At 39.2% G+C, this 21,120-nt stretch overlaps 1 pseudogene; it reads right to left on the bottom strand.

The window, feature by feature from the left end:
• Positions 1–13,174: 13,174 nt before the first annotated feature.
• Positions 13,175–20,771, bottom strand: LOC145793703 (uncharacterized; annotated as a pseudogene).
• Between the last annotated feature and the right edge of the window lie 349 nt (positions 20,772–21,120).

Raw genomic sequence — 21,120 nt, 5'->3', positions numbered from 1 at the left:
TGGATAGACAAACTAAGTCAGCGCACTTCTTGCCTGTTAAGACCACTTTCAATGCCGATAAACTTGCTTTGTTGTATACGAATGAGATTGTTAGACTTCATGGAGTGCCGATGTCAATTGTGTCGGACCGAGATCCGAAGTTTGTTTCCAGATTTTGGCAGAGCCTACAAAGAGCTTTCGGGGCTGAGTTGAGGTTTAGCATAGCTTTTCATCCCCAGACTGATGGGCAAACAGAGAGGACGATTCAGACACTTGAAGATATGCTTAGGCTATGTGTATTGGACCTCCAAGGAAGTTGGGGAGTGCATTTTCCATTGGTGGAATTTACCTACAACAACAGTTATCAAGCTAGCATTGGCATGGCGCCGTATGAAGCATTGTATAGAAGGAAGTACAGGTCGCCGATATGTTGGACCGAGGTAGGAGACAAAGCTCTGCTTGGTCCCGAGTTAATTCAAGTAACAACCGAGAAGATTAAGCTCGTTCAGCAAAGAATCAAAACCGCTCAGAGTCGACAGAAGAGTTATGCCGATCAGAGAAGAAGAGAGTTGGAATTTGAAGTCGGGGACCATGTATTCTTGAAGATTTCGCCGATGAAAGGAGTTACAAGATTTGGGAAGAAGGGTAAGTTAGCACCCCGTTATATCGAGCCATTTGAAGTTTTTGAGAAGGTTAACCTCGCTGCCTACAGACTTGCTTTGCCGCCAGAATTGAGCCAAGTCCATAATGTGTTTCATATTTCGATGTTGAGGAAGTATATTCGAGATCCACTGCATGTGATCGACTATTTCGGGATTGTAGTTAATGAGGATTTAGGCTACTAAGAGAAGCCGATACGGATTATCAATAGGCAGGTGAAACAGTTGAGAAGTAAGTCGATACCAATGGTGAAAGTTGACTGGAAGGAGCATTACGGTAAGGATGCTACATGGGAAATGGAAGAGGAAATGAAAGTCCGACATCCAGAATTGTTTTTGGAACAAGGTAACTCAAGTTTGAGGACCAAACTTCTTTAAGGGGGGTAGGATGTAACAACCCTCACTTCAACTTAGTCATACTTGCATACATTTATGTATGATCTTGTTTTGTTATGTGCATTTGCAAACCCTGTCTTGTTTTATTTGAGTGTTGCTACATGCTTTGTTCTTGCCTGGTGTGTTGCCAAGGTCATCTTAAGCCTAGACACCTTGGAACCTTTCCACACTTAGAACTATCTTAGAACCACTTCTATTGGCCTCCATCTTCACCCTGGCATATTGGCCGAGATGTCATCATCTAGGCCGAGGCGGGCGTCACCTAGGCCGAGATGTGCATCATTTAGGCCGAGATGTTATTATCTAGGCGTTCTAGATCCCTAATCCTTGCACTTAGTGATTTTGTTCTTGGAATGGTATGACCTAGACCCAGGTGTGGCACATCTAGGCCAAGGTGTGGCACAGCTGTTGTCCTTCCAAGCCGATGTCGTTGTCACCTTAGTTACCGAAGCTTTTCCCTTAGCCGGGATCATCACTTGCCGGAGTGCTCTTGTCGTCTAGCTTGTTGAATACACTTTGTCACGGTCTTGTCTTGTCAGCCAGTCACCTTTTTTAGTAGAGCCAACCAGCCGTTGCCACATGTCCGAGTTGAGTGTTAAGTCAGCCGGCAGAGGGGGAAACCTATCATTTGTTATATCCTTGTTTTGAAGAGGAGAGAGAAGCTCTAGGAAGAAGAAGGAGAAGCTTTTGAGTGAGAGGGTGGATCTCCAAGCGTGACCGCAGGAGTTTGAACCGTTAGATCCTAGTTTTGAGGTTAGAATCTTAAACTACTCTTGTTGTTCTTATTGATCGTCTAGCTACATTACATGATCGAACCTGTTCTACATGCCTTGCATCGATTTAAAGTTGGTTTAGTAAGAGCAGATAGTATTCATATGTTCTTCAAGAAAAGTCTTATTTTGATCCGAAAGTTTGCATCAAGAACCACGTTTTTTGTGTTTGTTCTCACAAGATCTTTGAGTATTGGTACCCAGGTCCATGTTTTTGAACTCATAGCACGAAATCTCAGACTTTGTAGTAACAAGTTATGATTTTAGCATGCATGTTCTTCGTCTCCTCCATCTTCATGTTCTTCATGTTCTTTAAAGGGAAACCCAGATTTTCCCGACTTCGCTTTTGAATGTGGCCGTTGGGACCACACCTCGGCGAGAAGGTGTGGGACCTCGGCCAAGACCTGGTTGATGCCCAGCATGTTCTTCCCCGAGATGAAAAACAGTGTTTTGTTTTGATTTAACTTGGTTCTTATGAATGCCGAGATCATCCGTTTGCATGTGAATCTTGTTTGAAAGTACGTTCAATAGACTTTGCCATGTGTTTGTAGGACTCGGACTTTTGCCTTGACCCCGACGTTTGAAGAACTATGTGAGTGGTATTTTTAATAAAGCTATGCTATCAATATTTTGATGAACTTTGCTTTGCTTTGTTTTGAAAATTATTTGTTAAGCATGAATGATTGTCCCTATTTTGTATATCAAGCACATCTTGTTTTGAAAGTCCTTAGTGCTAGGGGACTATAATGCAACTGCACATCTTGTTTTGAAAGTCCTTAGTGCCAAGGGACTATAATACAACTGCACATCTTGTTTTGAGAGTCCTTAGTGCCAGGGGACTATAATGCAACCGCACCATTGTTTGAGATATCTCCCTTGCTTTGTCTTGTTTTGCCACTGACGGTTTACCGCGTGGGTTTGTTTGTCTGGAATGTCATCATTTGAAATATATTGATGCTAGTAAGCACCCCTTGAAACTTTGAAGATTTGCTAGATGGACGAGGTCCATCCCTTGTTATATAACGTTTTGATATGTATCGTTTTGAAAAGACTTCGGCTATTATTCATGCAAACCCTTTATTATTTATATCATTCACTGAGTATCCAAGCTCACCCTCTCTATATATATGTAGGTGATGAGCAAGAAGGCGATGACGCCTAGACGTGATTCGCGAGCTTGTTTTGGATTTTTGTTATGTCGGCTTGACTTGTATTCACGTCGACAGTCTTGAAAATCATGCTTCTCGACTTGTAATACTTGTATTTTGCACACGTCGGCTTGAGAAGTCTTTTGATCAAGATGTAATAAGTACTTTACTTTATTTGTACTAAGTTGTAACCCATGTGAAGATGTTTGCCATTTCATTTGACCTACGCACAGCTCTTATGGACTAATCTGATTTGTATGTATTGCTTCCGTACTTGTGAGCCCCATATATTTATACTCTGTTGTGTGTGAATTTTGAAAATTGGCCTTCGGTAATCTCGGATTACTGGCTATCACGACACCATCCTACTAGGGGCGGTTTGGGGTCGTGACAGCTATCACTCTGGTAAATACCTGAACAGTTGTTGCCCTTGAAGCCTTCCACAACAGATCTTTTAGAACCAACCCCTTGTGTTCACCCTTAAAATTGTTGTACAAATGCCTCACACAAAACCTGTGGGAAGCATTCGGGAACAACTCAGCCACTACATCAATCAAACCCTTTTGTTTATCACTCATGAAGGTATAACAATGAGAGTTTGCAGTATTCAGACCATGTCCTAGCAGCTCTACATTCATTGGTAAGAAAACGCATGAATCTATAGCATATGAAGCATATAGTCTCAAAATAAATAAATTGCCCTTATGGGCTACAACTTCCAAGGCTTAAGCCCGGTTACACAAAAGTGGCTTCTCAGACCCATACAAAAATAGCCCTTGGCTAGCAATTAATCCATAACAGTATAGAGCTATATACTCTTCACAAATTATCCACGCCCTTAACTTGGCGGGATCACTACGTCATTTCCTGTACCAAAATCCCATAGGGGTGAGCATAAAGCCCAGTAGAGAGTTCTTACAAAGTATATACAGTTATGCAAACTCTCAATGTAAAAATGTAAATGTAAATGTCAATGCCATGCAATGCCATTTTAAAGAAAATTTCATTTCATGTTCTTCTTGATGATCATCATGTTTCAATAATAGTTTGCAATCTCAAAAACTTCCGAAACTTCCAATTTTAATCAATAGGGGCTGTAAATACGACTCAGGTAATCCCTAGGTTGGTGTCTGCAAGTAGGCTCTACGAGCACTACCAATACCCCACTTTACCGATTGCTAACTAGAAGGGAAGTGGTACCTCCTCCGCGCGTGTTTTTGGTCTTTCACCCCGGACACACGGCCAATTTATCGAATTCATCTACACCTCCTAACTGGACTTACCAACGTATTTACCCCATAACATTTCAAGAATAGTATTTCACGTTATTCCTTTATCAAGCAAAAAGATTTTGAATCTCAACTCAACACTTGCAACAATAGATGCCAAAAATGTTTATACAACATGCCAAAGCTAAATAAAAATCTTGCAATAATCAATTTGAATGAATGTGCAATGCCATAATTGTTTGTTTTTCAACATAATATTCACAATACATAATAATGATCAACTTCCTTTTCTCCTTGCAATGCTATTCCACGAATAGCCCAAAGTTTGTTACCAATAATCACCATCATAATAACATGCCCACAATCCATACACTTCCATTAATTTCACCATTCCTAGTGATATTCCAAATATTTAAACAACACTCCCGATCTCCAAAACTTTTCATGAGTAGAGAAATCCAACACCACTATATTGTTATACAAGCATATATAGTTAAACAAGGAAATTCTCCACTTTCTACACTTGCCATGGCACATTACTATGAAGATATATATATATATATATAATGGCAACCATAAAGCCCTCATCTTCTTTTATTCAAGAAAATCCTCAAATTTCTAGGTTTTCTTCTCTACAAAACACACTCACTAAATACTTGAAAGGGGACTCAAGGAAACACCCCATCTTCCTATTTAAGAGGATTTCACTCTCTAGATGCCATCTTTAGAAAGGTTTGAGATTTTTGAAACCCACATTTGAAAATCTCTACACCTTAGCCACAACACCAAAAACAACATAATAATTTCAAGAAAACCTTTATAACAACATCAATATAACAAAACATGTATCTATAACTCAAGAAATCTCTACCTCAATGTTTGATGATGAAAGAGATGAAACCCTAGATTCAAGATGGAGGATTCTTCAATTTCCACTTCACCAAGAGAAGCTCTAGCTTTGATCTTCAAGGTTAGAGAGAGATGATGACTCAAGGCTCAAAGGATCACAAGGAAATCAAAGATTTTGAGTGCTAGATAAGGTTTCCTAGAGAGAAGGAAGAGTAAAGATTGTGTTTAGAGTGAGAGACAGATGCCCCAAATGAGATACAACTCAGCCAAAAGAGAAAAAAAAAAAAGGCAAAATTTTGGAGTCAGGCCGACCACACGTGCGGCACTTGCCCCTGCACATATGGAGTGGGCCTCCCACACGTGCGGCTATGACACCCACATTTGCGGCTCCCTCTGCACCTCTCCCTCCGCACCTGCAATTTAGACAGTATGCAGCTCACCAAAACTCCTCCCTCCCGTAGGTGCGGCCTAACCTTTCCGTACGTGCAGCCCCAATCTGCACGTACGGCCCTGGGCCCCTGCATGTGCAGCCCTGGCCCAGTAGCCCAAAACTCTGTTTGATCACTCCCGGACACCCCGGACTCAACCGAGCACCCTCCAAAACAAGCGCAAATCAATCACCGAAAGGGCAAGAACAAGTTTCGTGAGAGACTCCCGAATGCAACAATTTCAAACCACTAACAAGGTTTCCCAAGCCAACCTGACACCCCAACAAGACTAATCCAAAACTAAATGAAGGAAAAATGGGAAGAGTAGTGTACTCGGTCATCACAGTACATGTAATGATTTTTTGTTTGGAATGGTTGCCCTGAACTTGTTAACTATATAAAGGTAGTATTTTGGTTGTCACAAACAATTGTGTGTTTTGAAAACTTGAATGACCAATTTTTTATTGTTTCTTTTGTGTATGATGCCCTATTTTAATGGATGGTACTCCTCATTTCTATGTAAATGTAGCTTGTGTTGGTTTTGGTTGTCATTACATGGATGGATTCCAATTGTGTGTTTTTAATGAATGCCACTGATAGGTTTTTTATTCATTGGTTGCCATTTGATGGATGGATGCCAATGATAGGTATTTTATTCATTGATTGCCAAGGGGCCATTCAAAGAGGCCACCAATTAGTTATTTTGATGGATGGATGACAAATAGTTAAAGTAACATAAAATGCCACTTTTGTTTTTTTGTTTTGTTTTGTTTTTTTTTTTTTTTAATTGAATGATAATGCCCTGCTTTTGTAAAGATGAACACAAATTGTTTTTTAAGGGACAAACAAAGGCTGTGATGCTCATTGACCTTCTTCAACAGCCCAAGGATGATTTGCATTACCCGTGAGCACATAGGTGGGTCTACCCAGGTGAACTGATTACAACCATTCGTTGGACAGTTGAGGAACCTCCTACCAGGATTTGCATCAGTCCATGATGTTTGTATCACCCTTCGTCTTCTACAGCAAATGCATCTCAAGTCTTCCATGTCACTTGTACTCCATCTTCCTTCAATTGAGCTTGATCTTCCCAGATTTCTTGACCCTCTATTCCTCATTCTCTCTCACCACCAAACAGATGCTCTGTTTTTTTTTTTTTTTTTGGTTGGGGGCTTGCCTCTGTTAGATAGTAGAAGGGAGAGGTTGCATATGGCGGGAAACCCACTTATATTCCCTCCAAAAGATAGTTCAGGGAGACAGCTCATCACATTCCATCCAATTGTGGACGAAAGGTGACGACAGGGGTCTAATTGATCAATTTGTGGAAAGTTTATGTACTAAATTGAAATAAACAGAAGTATAGGGGTGCGCGTGAAAAACAAGTGATAGTTTGGGGAGGGGAAATGATATTTTCTTAAAACTTAATATTGTATTTGGTTATGAGATGTGATGAAAAGAAATAATTATTCCATAGGTTCTCCTTAACGAGTATATCTTTTTAGTGTTTTTTTTTTTCCCTTTATATAAAATGGTCCAAATTTCAAACCCAAACATCATTGTTTAATGATTTTTTTTGAAGTATTTTTTTAAACTTTTTTATGAGATGAAAAAATGTTAATGAGAATGAATTTTTTTAAGTTATATTGAAAGTTGTGAATTATTATATTTTTAGCAATTTATTAAATTTTTGATTTTTTTAATGACTTTTTAACTTTTTATTGATGTTGACTAATAAAATAGACAAAAAATAAAGTTTCCAAATGGACTCTAAATCAAATATATCTATGACATTAAGTTAAAGAAAAAATTCAAAATTTGATAATTGTAACAAAAAAAATTTATTTTTAAATTTATCAATTTAAAACCTAAACTTGTTAAACCACAAGGCTATTTTAGTTAAGTAAAATTGAAGAAAAAATGATACTTTAGTCATTAAACAGTGTAGGTGTATACAAAGTGAAAAAATATTTTTTTTTTTCCGTTGATTTTAATGATTAAAAAACCATTTTTTCCTCATTTTTAGACCATCGCCAACGGTGAATTAGATTGATCACCAAATTTAAATTTGATAAAAAAGACCACTTTTATCTCTCCAACGGTTTCACCAAAATGATATCAAATTGAGAACGGGGCAAAACTTTCACCAAATTGAGGAGTTGGATCAGATTTCACCAAAATACTGTGCGTTTACGTTGGTGGTGGGTCCCACCGAACAACCGGCTGAACGTTCGGCCGGTTGTCCCACCGGTCGTCCGTCACATACAGAAAATTCATCAATCTATGGTTCAATCAAACTCAACCCATGTTGTTCCACACCATCACTCCTTACTGCAACAAAAATTTCTCAAAATACTAGAAGTAGGGATGTAAGAAAAATCGAAAAAACCGACAAAACCAATTGAATCGGATCGAATCGGTTATATTTGGTCGATTTTTTAATACGAATCGATCTGTTCGATTTTGGAAATTAATTTTTTTTGATTTTCGGTTCGGTACTGGTTTTGATATACTATATACAGATTTGCACCGAGACCGACCAAATATATTTACATATAATATATATTAAATATATAATGAATAACACTGCCTTAGTATAGACACCCCATTTTTGACCGACCTCAAGACTTAGACGTCATCGCTTGTGCACTCGATGATTATGATTGCATTTGTTCGCTTTGAGTGCCCAGTGGAACGCCCTGTCTTTGAGCCTTTAAAGCTTGTCCATTTTGTGCTTTGTTTTGGACCAAAACCCTGTTGTTTCAAGCCTGGAATTTGTGGTGACTTATCGACCACCACCATTGGCTATCGACCATGGTTCATGGTTGTCAGCCATTGGTGTGGCCGGCCGGCTACCAGTGGTGGCCGACGGCCACCAGTGTCTTTTTCCAGATATTTGTTGACAATTGTGACAGCTGTTAGCACACTGAGCTGCATCTGCCTACACATGTATGGTGGGATGTTTCTAAGCTCAAGGCTTGTTTTTCTATATATATGGGGGTTCCTCCCCCATTTTGGAGGGATAGAAAATTTGGAACCAAATTCTCTCTCTCTCTCTCTCTCTCTCTCTTGTAATTTTATACATATTTGCTCACAAATCCTACACTTTTGCCTATACACCCTTGGTATAAGTTGCTAGTCTTTGGGCTGAGATAGCTTGGGACTTGTTTTGAGCTCTAGAAGGTGTGTGTGACTTGAATTTGTTGGCCAAATTGTGTCTTAGCTTCAAGAGGTATAACATTCTCTCTTTATACTTGTTTTGTACCCTTGCTTTGCCATCTTTTTCAATTGTTTTGAGGCTGATTTTGAATTGTAAAAAGCTCTATTTTTATGGCTTAAAAGTGTTGGTTTAAGGCCATTTTTAGTTAAGGGGTGGTTCACCCTTCTTGCTTCTTGTTTTGTAAAGTTTTTGTGCCTTTGTTCATCACTTTCAAACCAACTTTTTTGGGCCTTTTAACCACTGAATTTCAGAGGTTTTTCAGTGGCAAAAAAATCATTTTGAAGTCCAAAATTAGAGGGGTTAGCCTCCCCTCCTTGTGCCTCGTTTGCATGCCTAGTTATCCCCATGTATTAGCTTAATGTTTTAGCTTTTTGTGGCTCAAGTCTAGCATGTTTTACACTCTGTTTTGAACTGTTTTGCCACTGTTTGGTGCCTTTTGAGTCTTGTTTTGCATAGTTGTAGTGTAAGTCCTTTCACTAGCTTAGTGTTTCAAGGCTTTAACCACCATTGGTTTGAGTTGATTGCATGTTTTAGTGCTTTTTCTCACCTAATTTCAGCACTTATAATCTCTGCAATCTCTCTCATTTCTTCACTTTTTCATTTTCTTTGAGGGTTGTTTCAACCTTAGGGTTGTTTAAGCTTGAGATTGAGGCTCATGCTTAATGGTTTAATCCTCTTTGAGGGTTCCTTACCAACGACATGAGGCTTCTCTCATGCCTTAAACTATCCCTTGGTTGACACTTCTTTCATCTTAGAAGAGACTCACCAATGGACAAATTGATTAATGAATGATTTTGTAACTAAAATGTGTAAACAAAATTGGCAAGTAAAAGAGGCAAGATAAACATTCTTTGTGTTGCATTGCATGTGTTCAAATCGGACGTTAGTTTGAACACAAGAAAAATGGAACATTTCATACTCAAAAGTGATGAAATGTGCCATTTTCGTAGGTCACCATTGCCCTTGATCATGTATGATAGGGTGATGGTCATTTGAGTCTTGTTCTTGCATTTATTAACTTGCACAATTGGTTTCACAAGCCATCATGCAATGATTTGCTTGATTGATGGTTTATGAACCAAATTTTGCCCCCCTTTGATTTCCCCATGAAAAGGAGATGCAAAGTGTGCAAACAACCCTTGAGAAATACATTGTTTTCCTCTATTTGCTCTCTGTTGCAGCAAGGAAGTCCAGGCTATCAGTGGCCGACAGCCACCATCAGTAGCCGACCGGCCACCATTGGTAGCCAACCAGCCTCTGGTCGGCTATCAGTGAAATTTGCACAGTGTGTTAGTAAGGTGGAGCAGAGGTGTTCCGGAACTAGACAAAGTTATTGGTGTTCAATGCGCAAACAGAGGCATTCAGTAGCAAGGCAGTGGCTTTTCAAGTGGAAACCGAGCATGCATGGGCCTTCCTCACCTCTCGGGATTAGCTAATTGGTTTAATTAGCAATAGCTTAAATACATGTTTGTAATTGATTAGTTGTAGCTAATTAAGTGTTGTAAATAATTAGTGAGTTTAACTAGTTATTCGATTTCATTTTGTAATTAGTTAACTAGAATAGTTAATTAATTCGAGTTTTGTAATAATTAGTTAGCTTAAGTAGCCTAGTTAGCTAGCTAGCTTTATTCATTCAGACCCTCCTTTTGCGAGGGCGTAATGTTGTAATAAGTGTGCGTGCGAGCGTGCGTGTGTGTACGTCTTCCAACCCCACGTCTTTCTCCCTTTTATTCACCCACTTTTGATGGTTAGATTAGGGACATGTTTCGATTAAGATACCTTATGCTTGCATCCATTCATTTGTATTGCACGCACCGAGGCTCGGCGCATCATTCAAACTGCATGGTCATTTAAATATCTTTTTTGAATACGTGTTTAATCACATGTTGTTCAAATTGTTTCATACACCATATTAGTAGCCGAGCTTATTAATTGCATTCTTTGCATGCGTTGCATTAGACATCTTGTATAATTAGGATCATACATTTTTCTAACTAGTTCCTGTTTTAGCTTGGAGTACTCGGTGAGTTTTTACGCTTTAGCATACTTGCATGAATGTGAATGTTGCCCTGTCTAGTATGTTTGCCATGAGGCTATGTGCTTAAATGTTAAACTGCTTGAAATGCCTGTGGATGAAGGCTTGTTGTTTGAATTGGAACGATTCAACAAATATAAGTTTTAAGCCTACTTTGTTGAGTGGCAAATCATGTTTTAAGCTCACTATGTTTGGTGGCAAAATCTGCAAACTTTAAGCCCACTTGAGAGTTAAACCATTTTCACAAACAAACATAAGTTGAATTTTTCCAAATTGAGCAAACTAGTCTATACTTGATTGTGCGTGTCACATAGTAAAGCTAGCTTAAATAATCAGAACAAGAACACATAATGTTTATAAAAACTCATATCATGATTAGTAGAGGCCGATCTTTGATCGGGCGAGTAGGGGTGCTCAATTCATGACCTTCCCCTCTCGTACCTAAGTTCTCGAGCCGAGGCAACTTTGGCGATGAAGGACACGTGGCCTTTGGCACAAGTCACAAGTTTTCTAAATTTCCCCAAAATAAAATATTTAGGTGGCGACTCTGTATTGGGCAAAACAGTCCAATTTTGGCACTTTTGACTTAAAATCAATTTTCCAAAACGATTTGCTGGATTTGGACTCTTTGGTGTTTATTAGTTTCACATTGCACTTGTGAGATTAGATTCAGAACCGTGGGAGTCCAAATTGTAGGGCTTTTCTTTCAGACCTTCTGAAAGGGGGCGCGAAAAAGCCGAGCCACACTTAGTATTTATTAATTTGTTTCTTAGATTATATTTTATTTCTAATTCTAATCCAATAAAAGCTTCAAGCCTTAGTATTTACTAATTTTTTTGTTTGTATTTTTGTGAATTGTTAGATTAGATATGGTTAAAATTGTGTACAAATGGCTAATTTAATATTTTTATATAAATTATTTATTACATTACAAATTTAAGAAATAGCTCATTTGAAAGTACTTAAACCGATTAAACTGCATTGAGCCGAACCATTTGAATTGGTACGGTTTGGTGTGGTTTGATAAAGATTTGGTCTATATTGATTTTCAACATAATAAAATCGACATTATTGGTTCGGTGAAAAATTTCACCTAAACACCGACCGTCCCGAACCGATTACATCCCTAACTATAAGGAAAAACTCGCCTCGTTCTCGAAGATTGACAGTCTTTGCAATGATCGAGGACTCGAGCAAAGACAAGGAAGAAGAATCAATACCTTCATGGGCTAGACCAAACTCAGACGAGCCTCCTCCTTGGGCTCGAGACGAAGCTTCTCAGACTGCTCCACAACAGAGCTTTCAGATCCCCCTCTTCGTCTATGCGTTTGCCTCTACTATCACTACAATTGCCACAATGAGCTTCCAAACCCAATTCTTTTTTTTCTTTTTCTTTTTCTTTTTTTCACTCATTTGTGTTCAGTGTTCTGGGTTTTTTGTTTTTTTTGATTGAAATTTGAGGGTTTGTGCAGATTGGTTTTGTTTTTGAGTACTTGAATCAAAAACCTATTTTTGGTGTTTTGAGCTCAAACAGTGTCTTTTATGCTCCGTTGCTCGGATTCTTTGTATTTACTGGTATACCCACCTTTGTAAGTTGTTGCTAATATGATTTTTTTTCACATTATTAAGCATTTTGGTTTTTTTATGAACTAGAAAAAAGGGAAATAACATAACATAACACAACACAAAATTGGGAAACTGAGAATAAAATTGCAAATCAATGGGGGTGCAAGTGGGTTTTGCATAGTTCTCACTTGCATTCATTGATGGAATTTTCATCATTCATGGAATTTCAGTGACTTCTCAATGTGACAAAGAATGAAGAAGGAGAGAGCAAATGACTAAAAGGGGGAATATTCATTGCTCTGAGAAGGAAACAATGAGAAGGATTTCCTCAAGGGTGGTAATGAGGAAACAATGCTCTGGAGGGAAAAAAAATTCAATTGCCTTGTCCGGTCGACCGGCCGGTCATCTCACTGGACAGCCACTATATTTTGATGCAAGCTACAGTGTAACCGTTGGAGTGGCTCGTATCAGATTCAGGAAATTGCCCTTTTTTTTACTCAGATTTGATGAAAAATTTGCTGAATCGTTGGAGATGCTCTTACTTAATTGAAATAGACAGATAATTTATATTGAAAACAAATTAAAATTTTAATATTTAAATTGATAAAATTAAAAAATTATGATTTATTTGATTACAAGGATAAAAAGGATTTTTTTTTCTTTTTTATAATTTTCCCTAAATTAAAATATACTAAGAGAAAGAAACATTTCACAAAGTGAGTGATTTGGGACCTAGTTAAAATAGTTAAAAGTCACTACATAAAAAGTCAAACACAACAATTCAGTTGAGAGCATACCTGAAAGTTAATTGAATTAGCATTCAACTTTGAGATTCATTTTTATGTTCAAAATATTTTTGAAGACTGCCCATTCCAGCAAAACAATTTTTCCGTCTCAATCAGGACCAGAAAGTGACACAAGGGATATGTTCGACAATCCAGTAGTCTTTTCCTTGGTTGGGTTTGGGTTCTATTCTATCTATCAATTCTTTTGGCATATCAACAAACTTAAGAGTTTTGAGGTTTCTGAGGTGGTGGATGCCAGATGGTACCTCCTTTAGTTGCGGGACAGGCCCAATCATTAGATATTCAAGAAGAGGCAATGTTCCTTCCTCTATTATCATTGAATTCAATCCCTTGCACCCTACCAGAGTTAGTTTCTTGAGTTTTTGAAACCTTCCGACCTCAAAATAGAACTGCTCCCCATCATATGCATCCCAAAGAACAAGACTTACTAAACTAGGCAAGACTTGAAGGCCTTTTAGTTGATCATTCTTGGTCAAACCTGAACTCGCTAGAGATAATCTGACTAGATTTTGAAGTTTCAGGATCTAGTCAGGTAACTTCTCTAAACGTCCACCCAACTTGAGATGTTAAAGATATTGAGGTGGAGATAACGATGATATATACTGTAAATCTAGAATCCCATCAATTCTTGAGGCCGTTACACTCAAATGTTGAAGGTATTTCATCTTCTCAATGGCTGCACATAGAGCCCTCCTATGTTCTCTTTCCAATTTCGTAATTCCTAACTTCCTTAGCTGCCTCAATTTCTCAAGCTCTTTAATTAGGCCATGATATGTCTCCACATACGATAAATTTTGCAACTCCTCTAAACCCTCAATCCCTCTCTGTATCTTCACTCCTACAGGACCCACCAAGGATTCAGATTCATTGTTATCAAAATAGGCAAGAAGATGTCGCAACTTACGGAGCCTACTGATATCAAATGGGAGCTCTCACGCGGAGGAATATTTCAAATCCAAAGTTTGTAGGTTTTGCAACTTGCCTATGGACTTTGGTATTATCTGTACATTTGTTCTCCTTATGCTTAGGTATCTCAAAAGAAATAAATTTCCCACTTCTTCATGAAGTTGATCCAAAGGAGTATCCTTAAGATCCAACCCTTTCAAAAGCTTGAAATTTGCAGCTATTGTACCCAATAAGGGCTTCTTTGGAAGCTCTCCATCTTGAAAAAGAAAAATAGAACGAACTGGGGATTTTCCAATGCTTTCCATAACCTTATCCATGTTGTAATAACGTATATGCATAGATAGCCACCGAGTTGTATCATTGAAACTTGAATTCTCTTTTCCCAAAATTTGACACAAACTAAATGTCAAACATAATTCTTTTTTCTATATCAATTTCATGAAACAGAGTACAATATATAGAGATACAAGAAACTATTTTAGGAAGCTAATCTTCGTCTATACAATATTAAAGGCTACAATCATGTTTGACCCTTGAGTGAAGGGAATCCTAAATCTAAGATTTCCATAACTGGCTAATTGCTGGACTCACGCCAACACTCCCCCTCAAGTTGGCGTGTAGATGTCTCTAACACCTAACTCATCAAGTGAGTCATTGAAGTTTCTACTGGAAACTACTTTGGTAAGAATGTCAGCTAGCTGATCCTCAGATTTAACAAAAGGGAACTGAATAATCTGCTCTTCTAGGTTTTGTTTGATGAAATGTCGGTCTACCTCCACGTGCTTAGTCCGGTCATGTTGAATTGGGTTGTAAGATATGTCGATGGCAGCTTTGTTATCACAGAATAAATTCATTGCAGAATCAGGAGGAAAACCGACCTCTGTTAGCAAACCTCTAAGCCAAAGAAGCTCACATAATCCTTTTGCCATGCCTTGGAACTCAGCTTCAACGCTGGACAATGCCACTACCTTCTGCTTTTTACTCCTCCATGTAACCAAGTTTCCTTCCACAAATGTGAAGAAGCCTGAAGTAGACTTTCTATCCAAGATATTTCCAGCCCAGTCCACATCCATGTATCCTTCAATATTTAGATGAGCATTCTTGGAGAACATTAGTCCTTTTCCTGGTGATGACTTTAGATAACAGAGAATTCTAACTACGGCACCCACATGATCTTCACTCGGATTATGCATAAATTGGCTTACCACACTTACGGCGTAAGCAATGTCTGGACGAGTGTGAGATAAGTAAGTGAGTTTTCCCACTAGTCTTTGATACCTCACCTTATCGGCAGGCACTTGATCCGAATATTCTCCAAGCCTATGGTTCTACACAATCAGCGTATCCACAGGTTTACACTCTAATAATCCCACTTCCGTCAATAAGTCTAGTACATATTTCCGTTGAGAGAGAAATATGCCTTTTCTTGACCTCGCCACCTCTATTCCCAGAAAATACTTAAGCCCTCCCAAGTTCTTCATTTCAAATTCAGTAGACAATTGTTCTTGTAGCTTGATATCTCATCGGTGTCATCCCCAGTAATTATCATATCATCCACATAGACTATTAATGTTGTCACCTTGCTTTGTCGATGTTTTAGGAGGAGAGTATGGTCAGAGTTACTTTGGCAATAGCCATACTTCCTCATAGCTTAACTAAATCGGCCAAACCATGCTCGCGGTGACTGTTTTAGTCCATATAAAGCCCTCTCCAATTTACACACAATTTTGGTTCCAGCCGATCCTGTGTATCTTAGCAGAATATCCATGTATACCTCCTCGTCAAGGTTTCCATGAAGGAAAGCATTCTTCACGTTGAGTTGATGTAGTGGCCAGTCCAAATTTGTTGCAACAGATAGCAAGACTCTAACAGTATTTAGTTTAGCTACTAGTGAGAAGGTTTCTAAGTAGTCTATGCCATACGTTTTGGTAAAACCCTTCGCCATAAGTCTCGCCTTGTATCGGTCAATTGATCCATCAGCCTTGTATTTTATAGAGAACACCCATTTGCATCCCACTATTTTTTTTCCTTTCGGTAATGGGACCAACTTCCAGGTATTATTTTTCTTTAAGGCTTCTAGTTCTTCTTGCATTGGTTGCGTTCACTTTGGATCAGATAATGCCTCCTCAGCACTATTGGGAATATGGCAGGAGGATAGTGTTTGAGTGAAAGTCTTGAGCGGCTTGGACAGACCTTGAGTAGATGCATAATTTGTAATTGGGTACTTGGACTTTCTTTCCTCTTCATCTGGGTTGTATCTGTTTGGTGGTTTCCCACGATTGTGTCTAAAAGGCAACACATAACCAGTAGAGGAATCCAAGATATTAGCATGTAAAGGTGCAGTAGGAGTACTTACCTCAGGGACATTCTCATCAGGAGGAGGGTCTTCTGGTACTGAGGAGTGAAAGGACCAAGGGTACTCTGTATTTCCTGGTTCTTCAATTTCTTCATTTCCAGGTTCTTCATGTCTCAACTCGACATATTCAATTTCTAGTGGTACCTCATGTGGTTCAACCTCTTTATTTCCAGTCCCATGCTCACCTACCGGGGCCATCAACCAATTCATCTCTTCTACTTAAGTCTCCCCCTGAAGGGAAGAATTGGATACCGATGAAGGATAGAAATTCTCAAACTCAAGAAATGTAACGTCTATGGTGATAGAGGTCTGGTTGGTAGTGGGATCATAGCACCGAAAGCTTTTTTTATGTAAACCATATCCCAAAAATAACCACCGAACGACACATGGGTCCAGTTTGGTACGTTGATTCTTGTGGAGGTGGACAAAAGCAACACACCCAAAAATTCTAGGAGGAAGCATCAATATTGAAGGAAGGGATATTTAAGTAGAGAGAATGTGTAAGGGGGTTTTAAAGTGTAAAATTTTAGATGGCATACGGTTGATTAAGAACACGGCAGTAGCCATCGCATCCCCCCAATGGTAACTCGGAACCGTTGCTCCAAGGAGAAGGGCACGAACTGTTTCCAAAATATGCCAATTTTTCCTCTCGGTGACACCATTTTGGTGTGGTGTTTAAGAGCATGAGGTCTCATGGAGGAGGCCATGGTGCTGGAAATAGGCCTGAAGTTGTTAGTTGATGAATTCGCCACCATTATCAGAACGAAGAATTTGTATCTTGGAAGAGAATTGAGTCTGAACCATGGCATGAAATGCTTGAAAAGTGGTGAAAACTTCGTCTTTGGTTTTTAGCTGATAGAGCCATGTCATTTGAGTACAATCATCGACAAAAATTACAAACCAACGATGACCAGAGGAAGTAGTTATCGGGGATGGTCGGGGATGGTCCCCACACATCAAAGTGTATCAATGCAAATGGAGTATTCGTATTATTCAAGCTGACTGGATAAGAAACTCGTTGGCTTTTAGCCTTGATACATGTATCACATTTAAAGTCTACATTCTACAAACGAGAAAATAAAGATGGAAGTAGATGCCGGAGATAGCCAAATGATGGGTGCCCCAAACGCCTATGCCACTGGTTTGATGGTGAGTGTGATTTTCTTTGCCTGGGCTGAATTCATCAAGGTAGTACAGTCCCCCCCTCTTAGTACCACGCCCAATAATCTCCTTGCTGAGAACATCTTGAAGCAGACAAAAAGTAAAGTATATCAGTACAACACACTTAAGCTCTTTAGTAACTTGACTCACAGACATCAACTTGTTGGAAAGAGATGGAACAAGAAGTGTATGAGCTAGAGAGAGAAAGGGAGACAGGGGCACGGTTCCTACCCCTGTGACTGGGTAAGTTGCACCATTGGCATTGGCAATGCAAGTTCTCCGTGGTTGAGTTGTGTTGGAGAAGTCATTTGGATCAAATGTCATATGATCCGTCGCTCCGAAGTCGATAATCCAAGCACCATCATTCCGAGTAGTAAAGCTGCAAAAAACTTGACCGCAATTACCTTGATCTAGGGTTGAGGTAGAAGGTGCAACCACGGGAATAAGAGGAAATTGAGATTTAGCCGTGACCACTATTGCTCGACCTGGGACGTCTTCAGTTGCAGGAGCATCTCGTCCTTTCGGGCTTGTAATTCGTGCCACCAGTTTGGGTAGCCATATAATTTGAAACAAGTTTCCCGGGTATGTTTTGTACTCCCACAGTGAGTGCACTTATTCCCATCAGAATGACCTTTGAAACGTGAGGAGGACCCAGACTTCAGCATAGTTTGTGACTGGCCAGATTTCACGCCTTTGATGGTCATAACAGCACCACTAGGCGCTACTTCTGCTCCCGATATCATCACAGATTGTCGGAGATCTTCCTTTCGAATGTAAGCATATGCCTGCTCAATTGAAGAAAAAGGTTTTAGGCGAAGAACATCGCTCCGAACATGATCCAATCGATCATCTAGTCCGTCAAGAAAAGTGTAGACTCGCTCCTCCTGTAAAATGGAGTTGTAGCTTTGTATGTCAATTGTACATTTCATTGGATTCAGTCAATGAAAATCGATTTCTCGCCACAAACCCTGTAGATCGTTATAGTATTTTTCTATAGATCCACCTGCTTGTTTCATTCAAGATACGCGACATCTGAGCTCGTATACCTGCGAGATGTCAGTTCCATAGAAGTAGGTTATGGCAGCAGAATCCCAAACCTGCTTAGCCATTGGGTAGCGAATAAAGTTCACGACCAAGGAATGGTCCATGGAGTTGATCAACCAACCTTTCACCATGGCATTCTCAGTGCGCCATTTACGAAAGGCGGGATCGATTTCTAGTGGTTGGGGGTAGTCTCCATTGATGTATCCCAGTTTGTCTTTTCCTGAGATGTACATCTCAACAACCTGGGACCATAATCCATAGTTGGAACCATCCAACTTGATGCTGATTAGAACTATTCAGTGATAGGAGAGGAAGAGGTCTGAACCCTTGACAAAACCTCCATCATTTTTTATATTAGATTATCAAGGATGGTTTCAGTGGAGTCAGCCATGGAGGCCAAGAAAAATCTTGACCCCTGCCTGATCAAAAAACAGGGAACCCAAGATCCTGCTCTGATACCATGTCAAACATAATTCTTTTTTCTATATCAATTTCATGAAACAGAGTACAATATATAGAGATAAAAGAAACTATTTTAGGAAGCTAATCTTCGTCTGTACAATATTAAAGGCTACAATCATGTTTGACCCCTGAGTGAAGGGATTCCTAAATCTAAGAATTCCATAACTGGCTAATTGCTGGACTCAAAACTGGCTAATTGCTGGACTCATGCCAACACTAGATTCCTCGGACATTGAAAGAATAATCTCACGCACTACATCATTTACCCGACACTTTTTAACTCTTCCATCAAATTTTGTTGTTGACACTTGAACTAAGCGTCTATGGATCAGCTCATTCAAGTATTCTTCCGCAACTTCTTCCATTATTTTTCCCTTCTGCTTTTCAACGAAACCCTCAGCTATCCATAGCCAAATTAGTCTTCCACAATTGATGGAGTAGTCCTCCGGCATTATGCCAAAGTACAAGAAACAAGATTTGAGGCAGAGAGGCAGATCATTATAACTGAACAACAAAATTTTGTCTGATGTTTGTAAGATTAGGATTCCTTTCTAACTCAGTGCCCATGCTACCATAGAATTTCTGCCATTCAGATATAACCTTGTCTTTGGTGGACAAGAGACCACCTATTGCCACAATTGCAAGTGGCAATCCTTCACACTTTCTAACAATTTCATGTGATATTTCCTTCAACTCAAGGGGACAATGACCCCCAAAGTCCAATTGGAAGGCTTTCTTGCAAAAGAGTTCCCAAGCTTTCTCTTCAGATAAGGGTTGATGCTCATGGACATGATCCACTAAAGTTTCTTTGCAAAAACCAGCAACCTGCCTGTTGCGTGTGGTGATGATTACCCTACTGCCTTTACTATTATTGGGTAAAGCATGTGTTATGGATCACCAAAAATCAGTTTCCCATACATCATCAAACACAATGATGTACCTCTTTTCGGATAAATATCGTCTTAGCGTGGTAATGATTGAATCAATTCCCTCATCTAGTAGAGCATCATTTCCTCATAGCTGCTTTATCATTGTTTTGAGGAGCTCCTCAGGCTTGTATGATTGAGAGATAGTGATCCATGCTTTGTAGGTGAAGTGTACAGCCACTTCTTGGCTGTCGTAAACTTTCTTGGCAAGTGTGGTCTTGCCAATTCCACCCATCCCAACCACCGAGATCACTGCTCGTTGTGATTGATTTTGGTCACCAATCTGCTTGTCAGTTCATATTTGGGAGATTCAATGCCAAATACTTCGTCATTCCCTATGAAAAGGGAAGCCAGACGAGGGTCACTCCACATGTTGTCCTTGGTGATGCTGCTAGTGCCGGTGCTGCTATGTTCTGAGGAAGTACTAGTACTTAATCCATATCGAACAGCTCCTTCCTGGATCTCACGGATTGTAGTCTTGATGTCTTGGATTTGAGAAGCTATCTCATGTCGTGACTTTAGCTTCATGATCGTTCGAGTAACCTTACGCAAGGAACCAACTAGTCCAAGTTGTTTTGGCAAGACCAAGAGAATGTATTCATCAATAACGTCTTCTATCTAATAAGAAACTTCCCTGACTTGTTTCACCCATGTTTTCACCCCTTTATCTCCCTTTTCTTCTCTTGATTCTACATCTTCTAAGAAAGAGTGTTTGCGCTCCAATTCAACTTTGATATTGATAATTTCCTTGCGGACACCCTTTAACAACTCTACTTCTCCAGTTAACAACGGTGCCAAATATTGAATAACAGAACTCACTGCTTTTTCTGCCATTACTTATCCCTGCACTAAACACACCATCACAATTAGTTCCAATTATGCTTAGTGTGTGGTTGTGTCCACATAGAAAGGAAATTAGATGGAGTTTGGGTCCTCTAAAGTAGATGGTAAAGTCATTTATAAAGTAAAAAAAAAAAAAAATTTTGATTGGTTCACATTTTTATTATCATTGATGCCTTGTTTTTTTAATTTTTTTTCAATTTTTAACCAAATTTTTTTTTTTATAATTTGTTGGGAAAAAATTCAGAAAATTAATGATGAAAATCACATCAAACCAAACCAAACAGACAACATTCCCAAGGTCTAATATAATCATATTTAAGGCAACAAGTCAGGCCATGTG

Source organism: Camellia sinensis, chromosome 6 (genome assembly GCF_055761805.1).
Source record: "Camellia sinensis isolate YWXY chromosome 6, ASM5576180v1, whole genome shotgun sequence".
NCBI classification, from domain to species: Eukaryota; Viridiplantae; Streptophyta; class Magnoliopsida; order Ericales; family Theaceae; genus Camellia; species Camellia sinensis.
Note: the sequence above shows the minus strand (reverse complement) of the source record. Positions and strands in the feature narration are given on the sequence as shown.